The sequence below is a fragment of the Triturus cristatus genome, chromosome 6 (assembly GCF_964204655.1).
Source record: "Triturus cristatus chromosome 6, aTriCri1.1, whole genome shotgun sequence".
Classification (NCBI taxonomy): Eukaryota; Metazoa; Chordata; class Amphibia; order Caudata; family Salamandridae; genus Triturus; species Triturus cristatus.
The window spans coordinates 799,553,783-799,581,225 of record NC_140589.1 but is presented as its reverse complement, the minus strand read 5'-3'; positions in this window follow the sequence as shown (position 1 = coordinate 799,581,225).

The following is a 27,443-nucleotide window of genomic DNA, read 5'->3' as shown; positions in this document are numbered from 1 at the left end:
TAAAATTATCGCAAACAAGCGGAAATATCGCGAAGATGCGGACGTTTTTTTCCCGCATGTTCGCGAGATTTTCTGCGTGGTTGCGGGTCGCCAACTTACCCATGTGGTTGCTCGCGGGCGCGGCCATCTTGTTTTGAGTGCATGAACGCGAGAAGAAAGACGTGATCGCGCGACGCATGACGTCACTGCGGACGCGAACTGTCGCGAGACAGCGCAAATGGCTAAAAACAATACAACATCTCATGGAGAACGCGACCGGATCAAGAAAACTTGTCGGCGCACGCAGGGATTCAGGTAAGGCGATCGCGCGCGCGCGAGAATATATTATTTTACAGCGCGAGCAAGAAACAAATTATCGCCAAGGTGCGGAAAGCGGAAATTTTGACATTTTCACGCTCTCTGCGGAACGCGAAAATGTCAAATTATCGCAATTTCCGCGAACGGAACGAAATTTTCGCCCAGGCCTAATATTTACTACATTAGTACATCGTTCACAGGCTTTTGACCAATGAGAGGCAAGCAAAGAGAAACATTTGAGACAGAATACTTTCGGATGAGTCCCTCATCATTCTACTACATTAGCTCAGGTGTTTCACAGCTTTTAAACATTAAACAAGAAATGTTACATAGTATAATATTTAGTCTGAGAGAGTTTACTTGTCCTTGGAAAGGTACATTTTGTCTGGCCCAGGAGGGAAAGTCTTATTCTCGTTATAGCAAGCCTGAAAGTTCTTGATCACGTGGTCACAATGAGGTGGCAATGTCACATCCAAAATGGATGACAGAAGCTAAGTTGTCCTAAGTTAGCTAATTAACCTTTTCATGTTCTACACATTAAAACTTTGATAATCTACTTTCAGAACCCACCCCTCTTCCCTCCCCTCATGATTACTAAATCATCACCCTTCTGGTTATCTGGCTCATCACAGGACAGTTGTCATCATTCTTGGATTATTTTGTGTGGATCCTTCCAACGTCTTTATCTTGTGATAAATTTCACTTTGTATTTCCTCAATTTAACATCTGTTCTTTTCCTCTTTCTTTTGCTCATTGCTGACAGCTTCTTTTAAGCATTATTCAATCCATTCTTCGATTGAATTCTTCTGCAGAGTTTTAAAAGAAGCACACATGCAGCAACAATTAGTTTGACCAAGAGAGAGGTCCAAAGCAGTTTAAATATGTCTCCACCTATGCTGCCTAACTGGTAGAAATTGGGTTTCTGGTTGGCAGAAGTGTGCACCCTTTGCAAGCAGGAACCACAATGCTAGTCAGGGGCAGACAGATACACACTTTAAATTAACCTGTGCTCACTCTCTTGTAGTTTGGTACAGAACAGTCAGGGTTAATTTAAGAGGCAATGTGTAAAGTATTTGTGCCACACTTAAGACAGTGCAACAGTGAAAACAGCACAAAAAAGATACCACACTTATTTAGAAAAATAGACCTTAATTTATTGAACAAAACAAGACCAAAATGACAAGAATTCAATAAGGAGAACCGGAGTTATGAATTTTTAAAGAATATCTTGAAATATAGTGCTTAAAAGCATAAAGCACCAACCAGGACTATCTGGTTACGCTAGACCGGGTCAAATCCAAAAGTTCAGGCTGACCGCAATGCGTAGTGGGTCGGATATAGGGATCAGCCTTGGCGCTCTGAAACAGTACCTTGGATCAGGGTTGTGTACAGGACAAGATGCAAGGAGGAAAGCAGGCGATGCATCCGCATCGATCCTGGTGATTGTAGACATTTTGTTTTTTGGGTGGAGTTTTATATAGCATAAACTTGACCAGAAGGTATCAGAGCGTTTTACATGAGCACCAGTTGCGTTACAGGCGGTCACATTCATTTTGTTAAGATTAAGTGGTTTCAGAATTACAGGATGTTGAGCCTCCCTGCCAAAACGCGAACCCGACTACCCATCTTCGAGGTCGACTACTCTAGCTGTTAGGCCACATTCTCTCAACGATGCGTTGGTTCTGAGCCGCGCAAATCGCAAATGCATTGTCGTTGAACTTCACTGATGTAGCAGATATATAATCTTCAAGCCGCGCAGCCATCAATGTGATGTCCTCGATCCTGGCAGCAGCAGCGATGCCTTTGCATCGAATGAGGTGTGCCTATTCTGAGCTATGCAATGGTGGCGATGAGTGGGTTTTTGAAGTTGCAGCACTTTAAACCCACTTACAAGGCTCCAGAACTGGCTTGGCACCACTTGGCAGGGCAAGACTCTCAGATAGCAGAGTCAAGGTACTGTTGAAGATGGGAGTGAAGTCTCTGATGTCCCTGAGACTTCCAACAGGAGGCAAGTAGACTAGCCCTTTGAGCAACCCTGGGTTCAAGTGGTGGAGAGGTGCAGGTCCAGTCCTTCTCACTCTCAGGCAAGAGGACAGCAGGCAGCAGGCCAGCAAAGCGGAGCAGAAGTCAAGCAGTGTCCAGCAGAGTGACAGTCCTTTCAGCAGCACAGTAGTCCTTCTTCCTGGAAAGGTATCTACAGGTCCAGAAGTGTACTTGAAGTGGGGGAGTAATCAAAGATAGGCCTTTGAAGTGCACAGAGTTCCTGCCCTTCTTGCCTTGGCTCCATTCTCACTACAGGGGTGTATGCAGCCCTTTGTGTAGGGACAGACCTAAGCCCACTCAGGTTAAGTGTCAGCTCCCCCCTCACATCCTGCCCAAGATGGCCAATCAGGATTTGGATGGGTCATCAGTCACACCTAAGCTCCCTTTGGGTGTGGCTGTCTGGAAGGAATGCACAAAGCCCAACTCTCACCCACCCCTGACATGTTTTCAGAGACAGGCTGAAGGCACAAAATGGATAAAGTAAGAAAATGCTAAACTTCTAACTTGTTCTTTGTGCAAACTTTTAAAAGTGGCATTTTCAGAATTACAATTTCAAATCTAACCAAAACAATGTGATGGCTTATGCTACAGGGGACGCACATCAAATTTGTGGTTAAAGTAGGAAGAGATGAAGTCAAAAGGGGTAAAGACTGTCCTAATGGTGGCGCTCACTTAGTACTGTCACCCTGCCATCACGGGTGAAAAATCCGTCCTGAAGAATGGTCCCAGCACAGTAGTTGTAGGAAAGAAATTGTATCGAAGCAAACAAATAAGTCCCAGACAGTTCTCTTAGAAAATAATATGTCAGCAGTAAAGATAAACAAAGTTTATATTCTTTTCATTTTTTATAGATATTCTATGGTTCATTCTTCAAGTTTTCGTATTATATACAGCACTTCTCCAAAAGGCAGCCGTCTATAAGACATTTTCAAGGCTGAAAATAGTGTACATAAAAGGCTCACATAACTGTGAGTTTGAAATGACAACACAGGAAGCACAATTAACCCCTGTGGGGTTACACTGAAGTTTAGAAGTTGTATAACGGAAACGTACCCATGAAGGAAGAAATAGAAATAATAAAAGTGTGAAATGATGATTCCCTAAAACCATTTTAGAGGAAATAAGTTGTGGCTAACAGCTCATGTTGTAGCTACAACGTGTAGGCTGCCTTTTGGAGAAGTATCATTGTCTAAGAGAACTGTTAGGACTTGTTTGTGTGCTTCGGTACCATTTCTTTCCATTACAATTTAAAATCTAAATTCACCATATGTTTCGATTTTAAATTGTGATTCCAGAGACATCAAATTTGGTGGTCCCATCTCTCTCCAATTGGAATTAGACTTACAAGATGTAAAACTCAAAAGTACATATCCAACTTTTTAGATACACTGCACCCTGCCCTCAGGGCTGTCCAGGGCTTACCTTAGGGGTGACTTATTTGTATTAAAAAGGAAGCTTTGGGGCTAGCAAGAAAGTTAACTTGCAGTGGTGGCTCCTCCGCTAAGGTAGAGGAGCGTCGCCCCACTGCTTTTTGCAATGTAAAAAAGGAAAAAGAAAATTTGAGGTTGTTATCATTTTAGTGTTCCTTGTTACGGTGTCTTTGTGGGGCAGGGCTGCTCACAGAGCAGCGCGAGAAGTGGTTTGCACTCCCTATGTGAGCATGAGTGCTTAGCCGGCCCTCTCAGGCCGCCCAAAACAATCATGTGAACATACTGAGTTCTCCATGCAGGCTGCCTTACAGCTTGCGTGGAGAACATGCCACCCCTCCACCCCCTGGCTGAGCGCCGCATCATGGCGCTCAGACCAATCACAATGCATTGCATTATTGTGATAGCTGCATGGAGTCTGCGAGCCCTGGTGATTCCTGTTCTTGTCTCCCACAAGAAGCCAGGAAGAGGACGTAGGAGAGGCGGCGGCTGGCCAGCTTGCCGGTAGGTAGGTAAGTGTTTTTTTAACCTATCCCTCCACCCCGTCCCACTGCTTCTTCCAGGTAGCAGCCGCCACTGTTAACTTGCCAGGTCAACACGGCAGTTTAAAACTGTACATACTGTACATATAGGCTGTGAAGTGGCAGGCCTCAGACATGTTTAAACGACTACTAAAGTGGGAGGCACATTCAGTGCTGCAGGCCCACTAGTAGTACTCGATTTGCAGGCCCTGTGCATATATAGTGCACATTAATGGGGACGTATAAGTATATTAAATATACTAATTGTGGATAAGTCAATGTTACTACAATTTAAGTACAGAGCACGTGCACTTTAGTACTGGTTGTCAGTGGTAAAGTGCCCAGAGTCCTAAAGCCAGCAAAACTAACGTCAGCAAAACAGGAGGTCAGAACTTAAAAAGTCATGGGTACCATGCCAAGGATGCCAAGTCTAACACTAACCATTCACCTATCTTTGCAATTCCCTGTCCTGTGTATCTAAATATTAAACCCACTCTTTCCCAGGCACCTTTTTCTTCTAGTTTCATAAGTTCATGGGTGATATTAATGATATTCACAATGTAGTTATTAATCTGGGCATATACATTAGGGATGTATACACAGCATTCTCTGGCATGTATTACCTTGCAAACTCTGCCTTCCTTTGCAAGCAGTGTGTATAAAGAGCGGTGATTTCGAAAGATCATAGCTTTCATAGCAAGTAATTCCTTGTTCATAATGGTTAGTGCTCCTGCTGTGTGTGTTGCCAGTCGATCTACTAGAGTTGACAGCTTCCTAATCTTTAAATAAATCGATGCCACATTCACTCTACGAATATCAGCCATCATCTGTTTGAAGATATGTTTATTTTATCTCAGGTATGTGTAGAGTTTTGTGTTCACTTCATCAGTCTGATCAATTTTAGGAAAAACTAAGGCTACATAGCAACTACCTATCCAATTGTGCAGCAGCTGAAAGTAAGCTGACTTACCACACACATAGTATATGCCGATAAAGTTATCTCTATCTTTTGCTAACTAGCTATGTTCACATTCACTCCATTCTACACCTTTAATCGTTTCATTACTTTCTGGTCTGCGTAATACACATAAGGTTTTCTTCTTTGTCACATCTAGACACAACTTCGATGGGGCATCCTCCTTCCAACACTTCTGTTTTTCCTCTCCTTCATCCATTTTTGCTCCTTTCTCCATCTTTTCTTCCCCCTGCTTTATACTATCATTCATTTGTCTACAAATGTTCTCTCATCTTCACTAAGTTTGCAGGTTTGATCATGTGCACCAGTTTTAGAGAGGTTTTTGTTAGCAAGAGCAGTAAAGAATTACATCATATATTCACACTTGTTGAAGGTTTTAGAAAAGTGATAAGCATGTTTTTGTTGCCCACAGATACAGGCTAAAATCACTAGTTATGTGTACTTTTTCTAATGGACATTCATAATCGGTATAAAACAGTTTAATCAAGTGTTGGTGAAAAAACAGGTTGATACATACGCTACATGAGAATGCATACGAAAGTGGAATGTGAAAATAGGCTGAGCCCTATGCTGCGGATGATGGCACATATGAATAAACATAACAGTTTTCAACATGTATTAAGTTACCATATTCAGCAAGAATCTGCAATAGACAGTATAGTTATAAACTAGGCCTGGGCGTTAAATTCCGTTTCGCTCGCGGAATTTGCAGAATTTGGGTAATTTTGTGTTCCGCAGAGACCGCGGAATTGCCAAAAAATCTGTGTTCCGCGGCTTCGCCATTTTTGTGCTTGTTCGCGTTCTCAAACTACGTGTTCACAAGATATTTCCCCCCGAGCACACAAACAGCCATACCATTTCGCGGAGCTTTGCGTAGCGTGACTATGCAAATTCCGCCCTCTCAGGATGGGGAACATACAAAAGACTACCTACACGTGTTTCTTTATTTCTCACAGTTAGGCTAGTTGCATTATTCTGTTTAGGTAAATCATCTTCCTCCAGGAGATACTCTTCTGTTGTGGTTGCACTCTTTTCTTCCATTCTGGGTCTTGGCTGTGTTGCTGAGCAACCCTGGCATTCTGTTTGGAATGTTGGGTGTTTGGAGCCAGTTGGAGATTGAGCTGCTTGTGGACTGGTGGCCCTTTACCTTTATGCTGAATAAAGACCTGACATGGACCCATCTTCTGTGTGGTGGACTTTTACTTAACATTGGCGACGATTGGTGACTACCTGCTGAGGACAGGTATTGATGGTCCACCAGTTTCCCCTAGAACCCAGGGTTTATCGTGTAATTGGACATAAGGAAGATCGTCTTTCAAGTGGAACTACTGTCTTACACGAATCGTGAGTGATCCCTTCTCAGGGCTACAATGTACTGATTTCCTCGTTTGAATGCTACAAATCAATTTTTTCTTTTTTTTTAAAGTAACAGTGAATCTGGCATTGACCGTTACCTCCAAGGGTTTGAATTATGCGGGCACGTGACTACGGCTCCTCCCGGCTGTCCTTCTGACGTCTGAGCCTCCTGTGACGTGGCGGTGTTCGTGAGTGCGGAGCGTGTGAGACACCTACATCGCTGAATTTGGACGCAGCCGTCTCCTCAAGGCCTTCGCTCCCGCAGGCTTGCGCTGCTCACTTTTCCTCATTGCTATTCTGGCACCCGAAGGCATTTCTCTCCCAGCCGCGTTCACTGGCATGCAACGCTTTCCCTCCGCAGCACTTCCGGGGCATTTTGGAAGCCTTCCGGTTGCTGTTTGGCATGTGGGGTGATGCGCACATCATTCTTTAATTTTCTAAGTGCGTTCATGAATCTTTTAGGCATATGCAGTGATGCGCACACAATTTCTAACAATTTCCTGTAGTGCACACTGCTCTCCTGAGCTTGCGCGGCGATGCACACACTATATACATATATATATTGCTGAGTTTACACTGGTGTGGAGACACCTACACCAATACTGGGTAGGCATCTGTTCTAAAAGCTGCGCAGTGATGCGCACACCAATCTTTAGTGGAATTTAACCGAGACATACGGTGTGAGTAGTACTGTGATGTACACACCTTATGGAATTTCTGGGCACGTATGCAATCTGCGCATTACTTTTTCTATTGTTGCTGATATGGTAAACTGAAACTTGTGAATAGATTGTTTATCTTATATTAACCTTGAGAATCACTAATTTGTTTTAATTCTAGCCTTTTGTAAATTTAATAAATAATTCTTGTTGCTTGATGCTTACACCATGGCATCATCTAGCATGTCCCAGCCACCACAGTTTCTTTCTGATAAAGGTGATCCTGTCTTGCCCTGGAACAGTTGGAAACTTTTATTTGATTCATACCTATTGGCTATTCGTGGCAAAAAGTTCTCTGCTCTCAGGAAGCAAGCGGTTCTGCTGCATAACTTAGGAATTGAAGGCAGACATGTGCATGAGAGCCTGGATGAGATTATCTTGGAACGTGGTGAAGGTGAACCAGACAATGTATATGATATGTCAGTCATGATGTTAGAGAGGTATTTTGGGGCTAGGATAAATGTTGTATTAGAACGACATAAGTTTTTCATGAGGGTTCAAGGTAAGCAAGAAAAAATTGGGATCTATGTAGCGACACTGAAGACTCTAGCTCGCACTTGTAATTTTGAAACAACTCACTGATTCTCTGGTAAGAGATCAAATTGTAAGATGCACCAATGATGTGAGGGTTCAACAAAAACTCCTGGTAAAAAATCCTGACCTCAAAGAAGTGAAAGCTATTGTCGAAGGCTTAGAAAATACCAATATGTGGGTATGTGAGATGAGGGACGATAAGACATATGTTGTATCTACTGAAGAAGTTGTTGTTTATGAGGTAAAGAAGGATGGTGACAATAGTACCAGTGACAAGGGTGGTGATGTAAAAAGACAGAACAATCCTGATGTGCGCAAGAAAACCATTGGAGGTGAACACCACAGTGTTTGGCGTTTCCCTGGTGGTTTCAAGTGTTTCAGGTGTGGTAGTGTGGGACATTTGTCCAACAGTCAGAGTTGCTTTGCAAGATTTACGGTGTGTAAGAATTGTGGGAAAAAGGACACTACGCCCGTGTGTTTTGCAGTGCAAAGAGCCAAGTGGTGCAATGTGTGGAAGAGGAAAGGAAATTTATGTTGAGAGTAAGAGACGATGGAGTAATTGATGATGACACTCTAGAGATGCCTGTTTGTGACATCATGGTTTTTATGGTTTTTATCATGGTTTTTTAATCTTACATATAGTGGATGATGCGTTACAGGCCCTAGATCAAAATCAAACATGTCTACTAGTCCTTCTTGACCTGTCATCTGCTTTTGACACGGTAAATCATCAAAAATTGCTAGCCAAGCTTCAAGACAGGATGGGACTATCTGGAAATGTTCTGAAATGGTTTGAATCCTTCCTGCAGAACATAACACAGAGATTCCTGGTCAACCAGACGCTATCCCCATCATGCCCAAATTCGATTGAAGTCCCTCAAGGATCAACACTATCTCTGTTACTATTCAACCTCTATGTCGAACCCCTTACAGAAATTCTCCGAGACGCAATCATATCTTATCACATGTACACTGATGACACTCAGATCTACATCGAAATCGCATCACTGGAAGACATAAAGATAATGAATGAAGCCTTAAAAATGTCATTACACTGGTTAACTAGCAATCATCTGAAACTAAATGCACAAAACCGAATTCCTATTAATATCAGCAACTAAGAACCCCACAGAAGTGAAGGAATGGACCAAACTGATCACAGTGCTAAACTGCACCCCTACTCTAGTTGAATCTACTGAATCACTGGGAATCACGCTTGATAAGAATCTAGACATGAAAGCCCACATCAAATCAATGGCAAAAAGTGCCCGGTTTCACCTGAACGATATCAGAAAAGTGAAACCACTAATTTCTACGGCGGACCTCAAACTGGCAGTCCAATCCTTAGTTATTTCAAGGATTGAATATGTATGTACAACTCTAGCAGGTCTATCAAACATTTCCACAGCACCACTAAAAGCATGTCTAAATGCGGCCGCAAGACTCATTACTGGATGTAGAAAATACGACCATATCTCCCCTCACCTGAAAGCGCAAAACTGGTTACCATACGAAGCCAAAATTCAACTTAAACTGGCATGTACTACCCACAAAGTGCTCCACTACAAAACACCAAGGTACGTAGCTCAGATAATTGAGCTTTCAGGGGGAAGCAGACCAGCTAGGAGTGCCAGAGAGCTGTTGCTGAAACCACCCATCTTTCGGAAAAAGAAAACGTATGACAGAGCTTTCTCCGGAGCAGCCCTCAGAATCTGGAACTCCCTCCCTCCAATCATTATAAAAATTCAAAACACAGCAACATTCAAGAAGGAAGCGAAGATCTTCCTAATGAGCAAGTTCCTTCCTTAGACTAGACTGATCATCATCAGCATCGTGATTAATACCCAAACGTCGATCTGGAATTGTTTCTGGTGTAAAACTCACGGAAAGTTCATTGGAACCATTTGTATAGAAATATAGTTACACCTCGTTCCTTAATCTGTTTTTGCTGAAACTGCTAAGAAAGACGTGTACCGGAATATTATATATATTAATGCTGCTATACCCGCTGTATTCCAAATGTACCTCATGTAAATTTGAAGCGCTCTGATACCCCAGGGTCACGTTTGCGCTATATAAAACTCTATAAATAAATCAAATAAAAATAAAATGGTTGGTGGTAAACAGTTGGCAGTTTTGGCTGACACTGGATCACCTTACATAATGGTGGGAGATAAAAATTGGGAAACTTTATTCAATACAGAAGATATTGAACTTTCTCCACCTGATATCAATCCAGTGGGGTACGGTGGCATGAAGATTGATGTGTTAGGCTATATGAAGATACAATTCAAAGATAGGGAAACAGTAGGGAAAGTTTATGTAGGAAAGAGAGGAGATAATTTGCTTGGATGGAGACACCAGAGCGATATGGGCATTACATTGAACCCCAATGCTCCTGAAAAAGTGTTGTTGTTGTCCACTTGTCAACTACCTGATGATATTTGTTCCCAATTCATAATGGTATTTAGTGACAAGCAGGGTCTGTTGAGAAACTTTGAGCACAAAATTGTCTTAAAACATTGAGCCCAACCTTTTGTGTCAAAAGTAAGGTAAGTGCCGCATCTGATGATGGAGTCTTTAGAACGTGAGATCAAGAAACTTCTTGAGACAGGTGTCATCGAGGAGATCAAGTGTTCAGAATAGTTGGCTCCAATTGTTTTTGGCACCAAAGGATGGTGGGAAGAATTTTAGGATGTGCGTGGACTTGAGGGGACTAAATAAACACATCTGGGTGGACAGACACCCCTTACCTAACATTTCGGAGACTCTGGCACTGATAAAAGATGCAACAAATTTCAGTGTGATGGACTTGTCCTCCGCTTACCACCAGGTGATGCTCCATCCGGATTCTAGGCATCCCACCTCATTCGTCACACCTATGGGTGCATACAGGTTCATCCGTATGCCATTTGGTTTGGCTTCTGCAGCTGCTTGCTTTTGAAGGGTCATGTGCAAAGTGCTGGAGGGTTTACATAAAGTGCTAATTTTTCAAGATTACATATTGGTATATAGTCAAGATGAACATGAGCATGACAAGCAGTTGCAGGAGGTCCTTTCTCATTTACAAAGTGCTGGACTTGTCATCAAGAAGGAAAAATGCAAGTTTCGTGTGACTTCTGTGAGTTATCTGGGGGATACGATCTTGGGAGAAGGAATCAGTCCAAAATTGGATCTGGCTAAGAGGGTCTTAAAGGTGCCTGTGCCTTTGGACAAGGACCAAGTACGGTCTTTCCTGGTCCTAGCATAATTTTGCTCAAAGTTTGTCCCCAATTTTGCTAGTTTGTCTTTACCATTGAGATCGTTATTGAAAAAAAATGCTAAGTTTGTGTGGTCGCAAGAATGTTCTCTCTCTTTTGATACCATCAAGAAAATCATAGGCAAGATGCCTACCCTTGGGCATTTTGATGCTTGCAAAAAAACAGTATTGACAACTGATGCTAGCATGAGTGGATTGGGAGCAGTCTTGTCTCAGGTTGTTGATGGGGAAACCACGATTGTGGCGTTTGCTTCACGTTCACTCCATGGTGCTGAGGAAAGGTATTCCGTTGTAGAAGGTGAAGGTGTTGGCTGTATTTTGGGCTATTCACCACTTTAAGTTCTTCCTGTGGGGGATACCCATACTTGTTAGAACAGACCACCGACCATTGTGCCAGATCTTTTCGTGTAGAGATGCTGAAAATTTGTCTCCACGTATCAAGAGATGGAACGAGGGACTGTCTGAATTTGACTTCAGGCTCTGGCTCAAAAAACTTACCAGCTGATTGTTTGTCTAGGATGCCCTTAGATCGGCAGGGAGGTGGAGTTGAAGATTCCTTAGTGGCATGGGTGTATGAATCTGCTGTCAATGCTGTCAATGCTGATGAATGGTCTCAGGCATGCCAAGAAGATAAGGATTGGGAGGAATTGAAGAATTGGGTTGTCAAGGGTTGGCCGGCTGATCAGGATGTGCCAGACTCTTTTAAATGTTTCATGCATGTGAGAGATGAGGTGTGCATAATTGATGAGAAACTGCTGAGGAGTCAGAGAGTTATACCTCCCCGTGGTTTGTGGAGTAAACTGATAAATCTAGCACATGAAGGACACTTAGGCAGCAATTTGACCAGGCTAGGGCCCGTGAGTGATATTAGTGGCCAGATATGGACCAGCAGGTTGAGGAAGTTGGGAAAGATTGTTGGGAATATGCCAACAGTGACAAAAGTAAGAACACTAATACTGTTCCATTGTCACCAGTTGAAATTCCTGTTGAACCATGGTCCAAATTGGGTTTGGACATTGCTGGACCATTTGAGCTTTTGGGACATGATGAACGTTATGTGTTGTTACTTGTTGACTACACTTCGAAATGGGTTGTAACTAAGTGTGTGTCTACTGTTAACACTCGGACAGTGTTGGAGTTTCTTTATGAAGAATTCTCCAGAGAAGGGGTCCCAAAATGACTCATTACTGACAATGGGGTGCCATTTGTATCTTTTGAAATGTGTTCCTTTTTTGAGGAGTTATCTGTTAAGCACTACAAAACCGTGTTGTATTCACCGCAAGCCAATGGTCTAGCAAAAAGTATTAATAAAATTGTGAAGAGTTGTGCTCAGAGAGCTTTGCAAACTATATAATCTCTCAAATCCATGCTTAGGGAGACTTGGTGGGCTCACTGTAATACTCCCAATTGTGTGACTTTAGTATCTCCTTTTTCTGTCTTAAGGGGCAGGAAGCCTCATGATAATCTAAATCCTGCATAGTTGAGGATGAGCCTTGGTGTGTTAGGTGAGTGCCACGCTGTGAGTCAACCTGTTTCTAGGGAAGATATCCAGACCAAGAGATTGATTCACCAAGAGAAGTACAAGGCCAGATTTGATCTTAGAAATAGGGTTTGTGACAAAGGTTGGTGTGTGGGAGAAAAAGTGCCGGTCCGGGGACCGGGGTTCCTGAGGAAAGGACGTTCTAGGTTCATGGGCTCATTTGTGATTGTTGAAGTAAGGAAGAATGTGGTGCATTTGGATTCTGGAGGTGTGTGGAGCATGTCCAGGTTGGTTAAGTGGAATGGTTGCAGTCCAAGAGCTAACAGAACTCCTTATAGTTTGAGTCATCCTGTCCTACCTGGTGGTTTGAGTGACCAGGTTCAAAACTCTGATGGTGGACAGTTCACTAGGAGATGTCCTCCTGTTCAACCAGGTGGTACAAATGACCAGAACTCTATTGGTAGACAGTCCACTAAAAGATCGAGATTTCCTCCTGTCTGGCATGGTGCTTATGCCATGACATGATGATTACGGCTTGTTGAATGATATATTTTGGATTTGTAATACTGCAATGTTAAGGTCAGAAATGTTTTTTATGTTTATATATGCATTTTTCAATTTTCTTCCTTCTTGTCGATATTTTCTTATGTTGCGTTTTTTTTATTTCATCTTTCTACATTGTTCTTTTCATTTAGTGGGGGGAAGATGTGTTGTGGTTGCACTCTTTTCTTCCATTCTGTGTCTTGGCTGTGTTGCTGAGCAACCATGGAACATGTGCGACAATGTTTACTGGCGCCCCCCACGGGCACTCCCCACAGACTCCCTCACTACTACCCTTTAACAGTTCCCCCTTAAGTCTCCATAACCACTCTCTCTCAGACGTATTTAATAGCGCTACCTACATCAGTGTAGGGTGTCAGAGCACTTTACATCACAAACACTACACAGCGACAATCAATCAGTGTGTAAATCAGTGTATAAGAAATGTTACATAATACAAGGTGTAGGAGTAGCATGTCATCCATACTGGTAGACAGTATAGTTTAAGAGTGCTTGGTCTGGAGAAGCACAGACTCAGAATTTTAAAAATAACCCCATGGTTTGGGGTAACAATAAGGATTTTCTTTTTTAGAATAATGAAAGACGGAGGAAAACATCATAATTCTCTAATCGATACCTTGCCCTTTGCATGCAGCTCTTTGATGACAGTTATTAGATCACTGTTCCATGTTAGGATTTTAACATCTACACTGCTAGGAACAAAAGGATCTCTCTGACGAATGCACTGCCCTATTTAAAAGATATGCACTTTGTGATCTTCATGGTACACAATCTTTGTAGCAGGGACATTAACACTCTGTGCTACCATAAATTAGTTAAAACTTCCGCTTGAGAGAACTCATTCTCTCTCCAGGAAGAACATTAATCACCGCGTTATCTTGACATTTTTCTTTTTGTGTGAAAATTGCAGAGGCCAGAAATTCAGCAGCAGGTGGTTTTACATTAATAAAATACGTCTAAACATGGCCCCCCTCGAAGAGTCAAAACCCGGTGCGGTGGCACCGGTCACACCGCCCTAGAGCTGGCCCTGTTTGGAATGCTGGGTGTTTGGAGCCAGTTGGAGATTGAGTTGCTTGTGGACTGGTGGTCTTTACCTTTATGCTGAATAAAGACCTGACTTGGACCCATCTTCTGTGTGGTGGACTTTTACTTAACAACGTCTACCATCCATCCACCTATAGATACAGCTATGACAACTATTATTACTACTAAAACAATTTTGCAGCGTTGCTGTGCCATGTTAATATCAGATCAGATCAAGTAAAGTTGTGTTGCTTCTTGATTGGGTGCTGTTAATCCTTTCTTCCCTATCCTATAGTCTTTATTCTAACTCGGAATCTGTAGTGATTTTTGTTCGAAGTCAACTGGTTGCCTGAGGGCCCTGTGGTCCTCTGACCTTTGCCCTGACCAGGGCCAGCTCTAGGGCAGTGCGACTGGTGCGGCCGCACTGGGCTCTGACCTGTGGAGGGGGGGCGCGACCTCAGAGGGGGTGTCTTTTTGAGTAATAACTTATGGTTGGAGAGAGGAGGGGGAGTGTTGCCTGGTGGTATGAGCAAATCTGAGGAGGCCATCATGGGGTGTGGGGGCACCAAAAATGATTGTCGCACCGGGCGCCACCAGTGCTAAAGCCGGCCCTCGCCCTGACTCTCTTTTATGTACCCTTGGCTTTTTGTCAGAAACGCCTAGTTCAGTTGAGTCTTTCAGCGTGTCAAATCAACTCATGGAGGTTTCTTAAGTTCTGCCAGGCAGTCATCAGACTCATTTACATTCCTTGCAAAGTAACTCCAGTCAGGACCTGAGTAGTTGCGATTCACCTTTTGTTCTCTCTTGGTAGTTCTACTTTAGTGCCACTCTTCCTTGATATTTGATTTTCACTCTGAAGTACTGGTGATTTCTTGCTCATGAGTGATCGCTTCATTCTCAGAACCAGTCTTCTTTCTTTACTCCGCTATTTAATGTCAAAGTGCTTGTCCAAGGTTAATCAGGCTCCACTTTCCAGGAGGTAGGGCTCTCTGTGCGAATGCGCAACTTCAATATGGAATCTCTGGTGCTATTTATGTTTGTTGCCTTTGTACCATTGTTCACCTCTTGTGGCAGCTGTGGCTCTGTCCTGGAAGGCTGTGAAGTCCCAGGCTGACTCTCTTCATCTTCTTCAGATGCCTCAGAAACCTCAAATCGGGGTGGACTTGGGGAATTAGTGGATGTTGGCTCCGCTTCTTCTTCTGATTTTCTCACCCTCAGCAGTCCAGCACACTTCACTGCAGTATTGCTGATCAGGATGACTCTGTAGGGTCCTCTCCATCACTTCCCCAAGCATGACTTGCGGACGTGTTTTCTCACATCAATCTAGTAACCAGGGCTCAGATCATGGCATGAAGCCTCTCTCAGAAGGAGCTGCACCTTCGACCTGGTGGGAAATAGAATGCACCACATCAGCCAGTCCTTTGAAATATGTGACAACCAGATCATCTGTGATATTCACAAGAGCAGCTGCCGGTACTGAAGGGATTCTCAGGGCTCTCCCCATGAATACTTCATGGTGGAAGAGTCCTGTTCTCCTGCATGTAGTGCTTTGAATGTTCATGAGTACTGAGGTAAGTGCAACTGGCCATTTGAGGGATGTCGAGACACAAGCTTTTTCTAGTTTGGCTTTGATTGTGCCATTCATTCTCTCCACTAAACCTGACGCCTCCAGTCTGTAACTGCAGTGAAATCTTTGGTCAATGCCTAGCTTGGTACATAAAAGCTGCATCACTTCATTCTTGAAGTGACTTCCTTGATCTGATTTAAGGTGAACCAGCATTCCAAATCATGGGATTAATTCCCGCAGTAGTAGTTTGGCAGTTGTCAGACTGTCACATCTGGTGGGATAAGCCTCAAACCAGCAAAAGACTAAACACACAGGGGCAGATTTACAAGCCCCTTGCGCCACTTTTGCGTCACTTTTCCCATGTTAAAAGTGACGCAAAAGTGGCGCAAGGGGCTTGCAAATCTGCCCCACAATGACTAATTGTATCTCAAGTGATTACATCAGGGCATCTCCACAAATTCAATCTGGTGATAGTTGAAGGGGCCATTTGATTTCCCTATGTGGCTCATACTCACAACTTTCTGGTCTACATTTCTGCAATGCTTGCACAATCTCGCGGCCATGACTCATAAATACGGGTTGCACCAGTATCATTTGAAATTCATCACCATTCCATTATGTAAGACATGTGTTTTACCATTGCAGGCAGCATGTAATCGGGCAAAACAGGACTTTCATCACCGGATATCCATATATCGTTAATATCTTTTGTACAGCCGGTTCTTTCTAATCTTTTTCTCATTTTTAGGAGCTTCATGATGTAGCTCCCTTAGCTCATTGAATGTTTACACTGTGTGTGTTTTACAGCATGCTCGAAACGTGCTCTTATTCCCCACTAAATTTCTCATAGAAGTGGAACATTCTGGACCGAAGAAAGCATTAGTGGGCAAGTTCGTCCACGTACCTATTTTCTCTTGTTACAAAATCGTGCCACTACTTTGTGCAGCACAATTCACTACAGCAATTTTCCTCTGCGGATGAAGTGCATTTAACAAGTTCAGGATGCACAAGCTGTTCTTTACTGGTGAGCCAAACTAAATCAAGAGTCCTCTCTGGCACCATAACTTCCCAAAGTCATACACAAGAACTAATCTATACTTGCTGTCAGTATAAATGGTGACTCTAGACCCATCGGATGTGCAACAGGCTCAGATGAAGGCAATCAGTTCAGGTACTTGTACAGAAGTGACATGGCACAAGTAGGATGCTTCCACCACTCCACTTAGGGTACAGGCAGTATACACTGCTCATAAAACACCATGTCTGTCTCTCAGACATCAACCATCAACAAACAGGGCATAGTCAGATTCAACAAGGGGCACATCCAGCATATTTGGTCTCGGTGTTGTGCACAATTCAGTGACATCAACGTAATTGTGGTCAAATTCATACCAATCATCTCCCTCTGGGGTGGGTAACAGGGCTGAGGAATTGAGGGGGTTGCACCTTCTTAGTGACATATTATCTGCAGCCAAAATGATTCTCTCATGGTGGGTTAAGTTGCTATTGGTAAAATGCTGTGTGCATATATGGGCCATGAGAATTGTAATGGAGTGAGGCTCCACGACTATAAGATAGTGGCCCATCCCAATACCTTTGGCCTGTTGTACACTCAGGCTAACCGCTATAACTGCTATAACCACTATAACCGCTTTGAGACAACCAGGTAATGCTGTGCCTACTGGATCAAGGGTAGCTGATAGGTAGGCAAAAAGACGCTTTGATTCATCAAGGGTCTGTGTCAACACAGTTGGTGCGCACCTATCTTGCTCATGGCAGAATAGCGCCTACTGTTTAGTATAGTCTGACATCCCAAAAGGGGGTGCACTGCAGAGCAAATGTTTGAGCTCTTGGAAGGCTCCAGTCATCACCAGGTCATGGACATCAGTGTGTGTGAGGCTCAGCAACGGCTTTGCCACAAGGGCAACGTTTGACATCCATTGTCGGCAATAGCCAACCATGCGCAAAAACATTCATACTTCTCTCTGTGTGATTCAGAGTTCCATTTAGAGAACAGTTTCAATACGCTTATGGAATACTCTTCTTCCCTTCTCAATCTGATGTCCCAGGAAGTTGACCTCTTTGGCAGTGGTGTAATTTCTCAGGGGAACCCATATGCCCATTCTTAGCAAGGTGGGTGGTTGAGCAGGGCGATGTTGTCTTGACTACAAACTTCTTTTGTTATTGATGTCACAAGTAGGTCATCGGTGTACTGCTCTAGGGTAGAACTGCATGATAGCTATAGTATCTCTAAGTTTTTTAACAGTATCTGATTGAAATATGAGGGGCTCTCTGTATGCCGCTGAGAAGTGCAACACCACACACAGATTCTCTCTTGGAAACGGAATGTTAAAGAGATACTGGCTCTCTTTGTGGAGGGGAATGGAAAAAAATGCCTGTCATAAGTCAGGTACGGTAAACCACTCTCGTTCTGGGGGAATTTGGAACAGTATAATGGCAGGGTGTGGTAGCACAGGATAGCATGGCATGACAATTTGGCTTTTCTTTCTGAGGTTCTGCACTATTCTCCACCTTTTATTTGCTTTCTTCAAGGCTGTAATCGGAGAGTTACATCGACTCCCAATGGCCTCTTTAAGAATGCCCTGTTCTATCACGTTCTCGATGATGGGAGTTATTCCTTCTATGGCTTCTGGGGTCAATTTGTGAGGTCATGTTTGGGGAAAAGTGCATTTTTATCTGAGGGTAATCCTTAATGGCTTGGCACCCCTTATAAGGCCAATTTCCTTTTCTGTATCTCCTCTCTGACTGATTCCTTCAAATCAGGGCATAGGTCTTATTTGGTGAAGACAGAGTACTACCGCCTTACTACAGACTCTTGGATCTTAAGTTGGGTGTCAGCGTCGGCTGCCTGGGTTTCTAGCTCAACTTCTTCTTTCTTGCAATAGCAGTTGAGCTTACAGAGTAGGTCCCTTCATAGCAGGTTCACAGGACTCTAAACACAAATGGGAAACTGGTGATAGTGTTTGATGGTCCGCATTTTTACTTGTACAGGGGCTGTAACTTTGTTCCTGTGTTGCTGATTTGTTATACCCATGCAAGGAAACAGAGAAAAGGGTAGAAAACCTGTGTCCAAATTGATTTTTCCGTGGGTATGTAGCCCACTGGTATCCACACCTCTAGGGTGGGCTACCCTTCTCCCAATGACTGAAGAAGTGTTGTGCCATATTAAGGGGGGCAAGATAGGGGCACTCTGGGCTAGCCAGATCCTGCACATCACAGGAACGTTGCCACTAAAGAGGAGGGAACGCAGTAGCCCATTGGCTAGTGACCATGTTACTGGGATAAGTAGGGCACCCCTGGCACCCTGCCCCTCAGTACTCACTGGATTTGGAAAGAGGACAAGAAGAAGACCACTTTGCACCTGTTGAAAGTGCACAAAGAGAGGCTGCAACATCAGAGAGACTGCACCTGCTGTACTTTGGGCTAGAGCAGTTTGGACCCTGTACAGCGTGCCTGACTTGGGGGAAAAGTTGATTTCCTGCCCCAGTCCAAAGCAGGGACGCCAAGGGTCAGTTGGCGAATCTCTCACAATGGCACTGGGGATATTAAAGCGGAAAGCCCAAGTTGCTTTTCTGGTAGCCACAGCAGAATTTTTGCCAGTCAATCCAAAGCACAATTTCGAGATAGCCAAAAGGTGCGCCCAGATGTGCTGGGCCCGTGGGTGTTAGTTGTGATCAGATTCGTTGCCCAAGGGGGACAACAGCCTCCACCAAAGATTTGCACTATGAACACTGTGCTACAAAAGCGCAAGGTCTGCATTGGTAGCCCTTGGAATCTTGCACATAGGACTTCGTTGGACACCGAGATCCATGGAAAGAGTCACCTCCACCCCCTGTGGACCAAGGACTCGACCAAACTTCACCCCTGTCAATCACACAACATTAGAAGCATCCTTTGAGCATTCTTTGCCTGCATCTCTCAGCATTAGGACATTTCCATTAAAGTCTATGGCGGTCATCCTGTAAAGTTGAGAACTTGCTTCAGAAATGCTTTGGTGGCCAAGGATTTGTCCAAAGTATCCTTTCTGGCTCCCTAGACCATAACCCTGCTGGGTTTGGCCACCAATATCGGGCAGGAATATTGCATTAACGTTTCCAAATGTTTCTAAAGTTTTCAATCTTACAGTTGCCAATGCTAGTTTATGTTCCATTTTAAAGTGATAAAAGGTTCTAAAATCCATATCATAAACATGCGCTCTTTTGTATAAATTGTTGCTGTGTCTTTTTACTGGTGTGTGATTTTCTTATTTCGTCGTTTGGTGCTGCTAAATGCTTCACACTAAGTTCCTTTGCCAAGCCTTACTGCACACAGGAACAGCTACCCAGGGTAGAGCTAAGGTTAAATAAACAATACTGACTGGACCCAAGATGGTATCTGTGAGTGTAATCCATAATAAGGCCCCACAGCCATATCATATAGTGCACCCAGATCCTCACAATCAACAACGTGCACCTCCCTTCCTGAGAGGGGAAGATTCTGGACCTCAACAGTCTTAACAGTTGAATGAGTGGCTACGGTGTCTATTAAAACTGACATTGGGTGTCCATTGGCTTCCCTTCTAAATAAAGGCCACTCTGATCCACTTCCAGAACTATGCTAAGTAAACAGTCCTCATCCCTCTCAGGCACAGGCATTGGGTCTGTCCAAATCGCTTTGGACTTCCAAACATGATCATGGTGGAGCATGATTCATCAATGAATTCTGTTGGGTTCTAGCCCTGGGCTGGAAATTAGGATTTCCATTCTGCACCTGTGTGGGTACTAAAGAGGTCTGAGGTAGACCGGGCCTCTGGGTTTTTGGTTTCATCATAGGAGGTTTTGACATAGGGGGAATTCCCCCCTTACTTGTGAGATTAGTCATTTGGGCATTGATCAGTACTCTGTCAGGGATGAATCAACATTCTCTCTTGTAGTGGCCATCCTTTTTACAAAGGGTAACATTCTTTAAAGCGCTAAGATTTGTGACATTCCCACTTCTACTTCCTCACCCAAAAATGTGTGCATGCCCTCCATAAGTCATAAAAACTCCCTCCACATTTGGTCCAGTACTCATATCAAATTCCTGAACTGGGTCACACACGTTCACAGGTCTCATGCCCCCAATCTGAGATAACTTGGTGTGGGTGACCATGAAACTTTCCTTCAATGCCTTTCACTTGGCATCCAGGGTATTGCGGCAAATTTTGCAGACTGCACTATCTTGTCCAAAGACTTACTTTGCCAGCAGAGAACGCCCTGAATTATCTAGGTGATGATTTCTGGTTGGAGCGCATACACAAATGATGTGAGGAACCTTCCCATGTTGTCACCAAGGGATCATTCATACTGCAATGTTCCCTGTACACCTGCATCAATCTTTCAAAATAATCATGGACAGATTCCTTCGGGTTCCTGGGTCCTTATGAACATTTTCGGCCAGCTCATCTTCTTCTGGGTAACATTGGTTATGAGATGTGCAATAACCACATCGTATTTGGTCTTCACTAATGGTGATGGGGCATTAGTGTTTGCTACTCTCGGATGATCCTGAGCTGTCCAGTCTACAGCTCGCTTGCATTCTGCCCATAAATCCTTTAGAACCACTACCACAAAGAGCAGGTACAAACCATGCCACAATACATTGTTAGCCCTTTACTGAGATTTGACTTCCCACTCCCACTCCTTATTGAACCTATATGCTTTGATATTACTAATTGATAGCCCAGCTTATGCATTCTGAGTAAATATTTAAGCCCTAGCCCCTTGGCTGTCTCTCTTTGAGCAGAACGCTTTTTCTCAATTTTTCTAGCATTTGAGCTGACAATAACCCAACCAACATCTCTTATCCTGATTCCCAGGGACCGAGGAGAGACAAGGTGGCTAACTCAGTAACCGTGAAGGTAGCCGGGAAGGCAATGGCGTGAGTATTATTAGGGATCAGTGTGTGTGTGTGTGTGTGTGTGCGCGCACCAGGATACCCTTCCGGGTGATTAGTGTGCTATACAAATCAGCATAACACAAAATCTATTTGTGTTTACCACTTGTGAGGCTCTTCCCTCAATTTCAGGAGAGTGTTTGTGAAATGGAAGAGATGTGCTCAATTCCATGGAACATGCACATATGCTCTTCTTTGTACTTCTTTCAAAGGGTATTATTTTACCACTCCTCCTACGGCCTCCCTTGTCACCTTTTCTGTGGGTTTGTGCTTCCGTTTCATCTTCAACCTTTCCATAATGATTTCCAAATGGCTTCATTCTCTGATACATTTGATCAATTCTTCCACATGTGTCTTCAACCCCTTTGGCTTTAAAAGTATTACATCTGTGTCACTCATCATCATCCTGACATTCTTCCACAATTCCTTGCTTTGTGTCCAATCAAATCCACATTCATTGACTGAATTCTCCATCTTCGCATATCCTTCCCTTGCTACTCTTGCGGTCTCTTTGCTCAAGTAAAGCAATTTGCTCTCTGTATAGTCACTTAGAAAGCCTAGTCCTACATTACCAGTAATCTTCAAATTCAGGGCCATATTTATGATCTTGTTTGTGTCGTTCTTGAACCACGCAACATGGTGCAAGAATGACACAAACTGTAGGTCATATTTTTGAAGCCATGCAAAGCCACTTTGCGTGGCTTTGATTGGGCTCCAGAAATATGCTGTAACGTAGTGAAAATAGCTGAGTTGCTTTACTCTGCCCTGAGTAGGCATTCCCTGGGCATTGTGTGAATGTTCCCACGCAACTCCCATGGTTTTTGATGCAATCCCAGATTTACAAGACCTTGTAAACCTGGGAATGCTCCAAAAAGAGAGACCTCCCCAGGAGAGGAGTAACGAGGAGAAATATATTTATTTCTCCTAATTTCTTTCCTCTTTTTATGTGTGCTGCATAGAAAGTCTTGCAGTGTCTTTCTCTGTCTGTAGTGTCTTGCGATGTTTTAGAACTGACCCTTTTGGTATATGGTGGCTGGTCGGAAACAGTGGTGGGGAAGTGTGAGGGTAGAAAAGAAAAAAGAAAGAACAAAAATGTAAACTTACCTGCTGGTTGCGTTGCCAGCCGATGCCTATCGTCCGTCACAGGAAGCAACCAGGCTCCCAGATTCCCTTAAGCCAATAAGAATGCTGCAATGCATCGTTGTGATTGGTCTGAACACGTAGATTGGCGCACAGACGGGGATAGGGAGCCTGTGCATGTTCCCCACCAGGCTGTGTATTACAGCACTTTTCTAAGCTCTTTTCACAATTCCCTTAAAATGTAACATTTGCTTCTTCTATACAAGACATTTTCTAAAAGATAGAAAATGCTATCCATATACTCTCGCTTATAGATTCTCAACCTACGGGAGCTTGCTGTGACCAGTGCGCTCACTCCTGTGCCCTGAGGAATGAATGACTACTGACCTCGTTTAGTACAATCATACAATAGCAATGTTTTAACCCTATCCTGGTGTGGCTGATAGCACTTCACAGTACACCTTACCTTAGCAGTCAATACATTAAGTTATTAAATCTTGAACTGCAACTGAGGTACCTCTTTGTAACCTTGTACATCAAAGGTCTCCAACCAAAACATCCTAAAAATCAAAAGAAAAACATCACAGATGTCGGCAGGTCCAAACAATATCTACCGGATCCAGTAGGAACCATCAGCTCTGCTACCAGATCTGTCATTACACTAACCTGCCTCTGATTTAACTTCCCTAGCACCCTGGCAATTTGGACAGGGAGTAGTGCAGTCTCTATTGGACTTTGGTGCTCCTTTCAGAACCCATCCCACTTCTATTGTAAGATCAAATCCTAGATAAATGAAAGAAAAGTGTTCTGCTCAAAGAAAGACAGACAAGGGGTTGCAGCTTAAAGATTTACTCAGAATAAAATAGTTACCGCAAAGCATATAGATTCAATAAGGAGTGAGAAGTCAAACCTCAGTAAAGGGCAAACAATGGCGACTCCGGCTTAGATTCACCTTCATAGAATGCGGAAAGGGTCTCTTCTTAAATGGAGAAATCTCACTCTTTTATAGGACTTTAGACAAAGTATTTCATACATTCACTACATTAGTACATAGTTCACAGGCTTTTAACCAATAAGCAAAGAGAACCATTTGATACAGAATACATTCGGTGATTATTTCATCATTCTACTGCTTTGGGTTTCACAGCTTCTACACAGAAAACATGAAATGTCACATCATATGTTATGCAGTTTGGGACTTCGCTTTGGAGAGGTACATGTTGTTTGACCTGGCTGGGAAAGTCTGCTTCTTGTTATAGCAAAGTCTGAAAGTTCTTTATTACAGTGGGGAGTAAACAGTGGAAACAGTCAAATGGGGTATCGCACTGTCACATCCAAGATGGAGGACAGAAGAAAGGTTGTCCTAAGTTAGCTAAAGCTCCATTTCGCATTCCACACATTAGAATTTCGACAATCTGTTTTTACACAGGTTACATAACGATGTTTGAGATGAGGGCATAACTTAATGGCCTATTTTAATTGCCTGCAAATTGTGCAGTGGGGGACAGTTATGGATCACCACAACAAATGTGTAAACCCATTGTGCTATCACACACAAAATAGAAATCTGTGACCTATATGTTAGGTAGAATTCTCTGCAACTGGCCCATCAATCTTTTTTTTGGGGGGGGTGGAGGGGGGTTTATATAGGGCGAACTTGACTTGAAGGTATCAGAGCGCATCAGGACACATTGTATTGTTTTGGTCAGGCACGGAGGGTTTAAGTGATTTTGCCCAGGATCACAGGATGTTGGGCCTCATTGTCAAGACTTGAACCGGTTGCCCGGATTTGAGGTCGACCACCCTAGCCTTTAGGCCACATCCTCTGTTATTATCTTGTGATATATTTAATGATTCTAACTTATAAATATATATTATGCATGGATCACTCCAGGAACTGTGTTAACCACTGAGTTACATTACCAGTAATATAACATAATACGCACATTGCTTTAAGAATTGCCTTAATCCTCCGAGATATCTTAAATTGAAGTATATTTATGGGCATTAAATAAAATTAAATAGACTTGCTTTAACTTGTTTCCAATTTTCCAGTTTCTTTAGCATGCATTCTTTAGGTATGCAAAAAAGTAAAGCAGAGGCTGAGTGTCCTTTCTGCTGCCACCCAGTAACCACACTTTCTAGGCTACTAGCCAATCTACTCTATTTTTTTGTATTTTTTTTTTGTTTAATTGATACCCAGGGAAAATCAGATACAAAAATAAATATCAATGAGTCGTAAAAATAGTGAAATCGAAATGAGCTAGCACAAACACATATAAGCCACTTAAAAAGCTGGTTAAAAAAATCATTAAAAATACCATAAATATCATAAATACGAGGCAATCAGAAGGAAGGTTACAATTCATAAATATTTACATATGGCCAATGCTATACATGTAATCATGGCTAAAAACAAGAGAGAAATAAAAGGCCTTATTGTTCCGCCCTTTAGGTTTCATACTGTTGAAATATTACCTAGCACTCTCGACTACTCCCACTGTTAGGGCCTCTGGCTTCTTTGCTCCACTTTGAAATAGGCAACCAAATTGTGCCCCCAAGAATCCTGGTCTGCCTGCCCCTGCATGCATACACTGCAGTCTCTTGCTTGTATATCCCTATGAGACGTGCCAATCTACTCTAAATGAAGAAACGAAGCCTAAAATAAATAGATTTTGACTTTATAAAGTATGGTGTATATTCTCAAGAACGTGTGATAACCATCGCAAAAGTTACTTAACGCAACCTACAACATCGCAGTCCATCGCGGGAATTTTACGCCGTGTTAACCAGGAAATCACAACACGGCGGTACTATGCGATAGTCACCAGATAACGCGTCAACTGACCGCGATAAATTTAACGCCATGCCGCAAAAATGCGAAATGTGAACGCAAAAAAAGATGCGATGAGGCCAATCGCGATACAAAAATCAGCGAAAGCCAGCTACAGGCCTGCAATTCACATGCATCAGGCGGGAACAATCACCATAAAAGTGGAAAAAAACTGACAAACAAATGCCAAACAACAGCCAAGCACAATGGATGTGGCCGGAGCAAGTACGGAGGAGAACGAGAACCCCACAACCCCCTGGAGGACCTGCCTGGGACCTCGGGGTCAGGGAAGGGCAAGGACAAGTAGAGTAGGAAGAAGTTCTTCAGTGTGCAGGAAAACAGGATCCTGATAACAGAGGTGGTCGAACACCATCGACTACTGTTCGTCACCTCCACTGTGTCATTGGCAACAAAAAATGGACTATGGCAGTCCATCGTGGACAAGGTGAATGCAGTCGGAGTGCTGAAGAGGACAATGGAAGTGGTCAAGAGGCGCTGGAATGACGGCAAGCGCAAAACCAAGCTGAAACTCGCCAACAACCGGAAGGCAGCAATGCAGACTGGAGGAAGTCCTGCGCCACAGGAGGTGTTGGACGACATGGAGGAAATGGTGTCCACAGTCATCAGTGGGGAGATGGAGGCTGGAGTCAGGGGACCTGACACTGCTCAACAGGACCAGACAAAACAGCACCAGGGTGACTGACGACCAGGGACTGGGGGGACAGGGGGAGATGGGCACAATGGCACACATGCAAAAGTAAGCACAGCACATCTGCGGACAAACCATGCCCCAGACCCCAACTCCCACCAAGAGAACAATGTACCCAAGTATGCTACATGTCAGCACTGTAAAAGCACATAAGTCAAAGGCACGCCGCATGAAAGGGATAAGGTGCAGCAAAACAGAACAGCAGGGGCCACCCCCCAATGCAGCACACACACATTACATGCAGAGCACATCAGCACTGACAAAAAAGTGGCACAAACCCCATCACGTCCACACAAGAACACAGGACACAACTGGTGCCGACTGGGTGTAGACACTGGCCAATCACAAGTGGCATTGTAGGAAAATCTGAGTTGATATTGTACAAGTACAAACACACATCCGGATGTACACAGTCCTGCAGTCTGTATGTAAACATTTAAAATGCGACAACACACATGTGAACACATTGTTAAACTGCATCTCCCCTTCACATTGCAGAGGAACAATCAACACCTCCTGCAGAGCAGCCCGAACCTCTCTTCTCTTATGACAGCGAGCTCGCCCGGGAGTTGGGACTCATGCGGAGGCTCATGGAGACCATGGAGCGGGCCAATGCATAAAGAGCAGCTGCCACGGCTGTACACCAGCGAGCAGTAGCTGGGTTCCACAATGACCTCGAAACCATCCTCATGGCATTTCTGCAACAAGGTCTGGCGCTGATGCATGCTGCTGCTACCACTACATCCACATCTCCGCGCCCTGAAGTGTCAGTGCCACACAGTGCGGCAGACATCTCACCTTCGGCCCCTGAGGTGTCACTGTCACACAGTGCTGGAGAAAGGCCAGCACCACCCACACATGAGGCACATGAAACAGCAGAGGACGAAGATGCAGAGGAAACCGCCTTACAGGTACAGAGAAAACTGTAGCATTCATCTCCGCCATATGGCCGGTTTGAGCTTGGTTCTGCCCTCTGCATCATCACCTTCCATCGTCCCCCGCTACACTCTGCGACACTCACCTTGAACCTTGCAATGGACTGCCATATTCTTTAATTGCCAATGACTCAGCTAACAGAATTCGGACTGAACTCTTCCACTTCCTTTGGACTTGTCATTCCCTGA